The 2840-nt window shown below is 54.9% G+C and overlaps 1 non-coding gene across 1 annotated transcript; it reads right to left on the reverse strand.

Moving 5' to 3' along the window:
• Nucleotides 1–703: 703 nt before the first annotated feature.
• TRNAI-GAU lies at nt 704–782 on the reverse strand. The gene has a single exon. It is a non-coding gene; the product is annotated as a tRNA-Ile (tRNA).
• Between the last annotated feature and the right edge of the window lie 2058 nt (nt 783–2840).

Below are 2840 nucleotides of genomic sequence, written 5' to 3' on the forward strand. Positions count from 1 at the left end.
AATTCTGCAATTAGAGGTTCCAGTAAAAGTGGGCGGGCAGCCCCTCGAAATATAAATCACAGCCAATCAGCAAAGATGAGCAGCTGTAGCTGCACAGGCTGGAGGCCCAACAAGTTCGGGAACTTTATGTTTTATGTCATGACCACCTTGGACCCCACCCATCCCCACTTTGGCCACAGATCTCTAATTGGAATCCCTTCTTCTATTTTGCTTCTACATTCCCCCCCCCAGCCATGTGATGTGGGGAGCCGCTTTCCGGGTTAGGGCCTAGTGGACACGCCGCGACCTGCTCCAGAGTAGCCCCCGCCCATCGTTTGAGCCAAGATGGCGCCCGTATCCTGCTTCCGCATATGACGCATGAGGCAGCGGTTGCTGCTAGCCTATTGTACACGCTTGCGTACTGCCAGCACATTGGTTGTAACTGTTGTATATAAGAAATTACCCGGGCTAGCCTCGGGGAGACAGCCCACAGGGAGCCGTGCCTGACGGCCGCATAGAGGTTGTTCTCCCACGGGGTATAGGGCCTCGTGTGGAATATGTAACAGAGAAAATTTTCTTCCTGGCTCCAGTAAAAGGCTTGCATTCACTGCCATTGCGTACCTCAAGTGTCAGTTTGTCTGCGTCTCTCCCTCTTTCCCTCTGTTCTCCTTGCCGGCCGAGGACAGGACGCGCGGGACCGAGCGAGAAGGCGCCGGACAAGTGGTGGCCCGTACGGGGCTCGAACCCGCGACCTTGGCGTTATCAGCACCAAGCTCTAACCAACTGAGCTAACCGTACGGGGCACATACCTTTCGCCTCGCTCCTTTTTCACTGCAGCGGACTTCCCGCGCCTGATCAGCGCGAGAAGGTGAGTGTTTCTTTTACGTGAGAGTCAGGGCCCGTGGGTTTTCAGGTGACCCCGGGGGACTCGGAAGAGCTCTCCGAGTGACTGAAGTATAGTGCCGACTGCAATCATGGGGCAGTCCGGAAGTTCACCTCTCTTAGCTCCCTTAAAGAACCTTTTGAAACAACGGGGTATCTCGGTCAGGAAAAGCTCCCTTCAGCGTTTTCTTGATGATGTTGATACTTTTGCCCCTTGGTTTGCCTGCACCGGCAGCCTTAGCCTACCCTCTTGGATGAAGCTCGGTCGCGACATAGACCGAGCGCGCCAGACGGGCGTGTGTATGGACCCGATTCTAGTACCCATATGGGAGACCGTCCGTGCGGTCCTTGAACTAGAATCGGCTGCCGGCCTAAGCCCGTCCTCTGCCTTGCAAGAAGCACGGTGCGCGCTCCAAGAAACCCAGTCAGTTTCGTCAGCGGACGGCTCCTATAAGGGCAAACCGCCGGAGTCCAGTGACTCTGACTCAGAGTCAGATAGCGATACTGGCGAGGAGGCGGAAGCATCCCCGCTACTTGAGTGGGAGGAGCCTCCCGCCACACCCGTGCGGCCTTCCGCCCCGCCAATGTCTACCGCTGCACCCCCAGGGACACCCCAGCTCCCAACTGACGCCTTGGGCGGTCCCACCAAAGGACCTCGCCGAGAGCTCCCTCTAGTGGCCATGCCCAGTAAATGTAATTATCCTTTGCTGCCAGACCCGGAAACCCCGATGGGCCGGTCAGGGGAGGGGCAACCTTTGCCGTACCCCCCGCCCGAGTACACAGGCCCTGACCCGGTGCTCAGCTGGGCCAGAGGCTCTGTTTGTGTTTTTCCCCAGGAACCAGGACGTCAACCAGTGTGGGTTCCGGAAAGACTGGTGAGAACCGTGACATCACCTGAAGAAGCCAAGGAACAGCTGTCAGAAACGCCAACGAATATACAACCTGAACCATTAGACCAAGCCTCCGACCCTGCTGATGATGGCGACGACCGACAAGACGATAATAGTAGGACTGACCACCCCGCGGTTGCCCAAAAAAGAGGATCGGTAACTCTGTTCTTTGCTCTCCTATAGCAATCCTTCTAATCTGCCTTTTTCTTTTTTTAGTGGAACTGTGGTAGCGCAGGAGAGTGGTCTTTGGGGCCTGTGGCATCATCCCCCGACCCTGGCCCCATTCTCTGCTGGGTCTCCCGCCTCTCCTGTGTTTTTCACTCGTACCCTGTCTCTAGGTCTCCACCACCTGCCTTCTGCCACAAGCTTCAACGAGTCCTTCCCCCTCACCAATGACACACTGATCCTCTCTTTTGCTAACCTCTCTGTCAAGGTTGTCAACACCACAGTTGCGGCGAATGCTACTTGTGAAACTGGTAATGGCGAGTTAAGTAAGGGAGTCTTGCTTGAATTTCTTAACGTTACAGGGAAGAGCCGCCAGTCTTGTGAAGGGATCTTGAGTAAAAATGAGACTCAAAGGTGCCTTTTCCTTCCGGGGTTTGCTCCTACAGTCTGCAACCGTTCCAAAGACCCGGATGCCTCGCCGCCCCGCTATCCTAGTGTATCGCCCAAGTTATGTCTGGCTCCCCGTCAAGGCAACCGACTGGGTTGGCCCTGTTTCTCAAGTTGTTTCACTTAACAATATCCCCTTCTCTAAGTCTAGGCGTCCAAGAGGCATACCTTACCCGAGACGTGCTACGCCGCCACAATCAGATGCTGAACTTAAATTTCCAGGCCATTCAGAAACTCCTAGCGGAGATAGATGAACTTGGACTAGAAATAGATGGACTCTGGAGAGTTCTCCAGCAGACGTGTGATACCCGATGGTTATTCGGGAGGCTTTGTGTCACCCCGGTTAGGGTGAACTTGACAGAGGAGCAGCAAGATGTCGCCGAGTGGCTCAAGGACACTTATCTCCCCAACTTCACCAATCTCTCCGACCAAGTGAAATCCGACCTTCAGGGACTTGAGAACATTAGGAAATTGAAG

The sequence above is a fragment of the Choloepus didactylus genome, chromosome 20, assembly GCF_015220235.1.
Source record: "Choloepus didactylus isolate mChoDid1 chromosome 20, mChoDid1.pri, whole genome shotgun sequence".
NCBI lineage: Eukaryota > Metazoa > Chordata > Mammalia > Pilosa > Megalonychidae > Choloepus > Choloepus didactylus.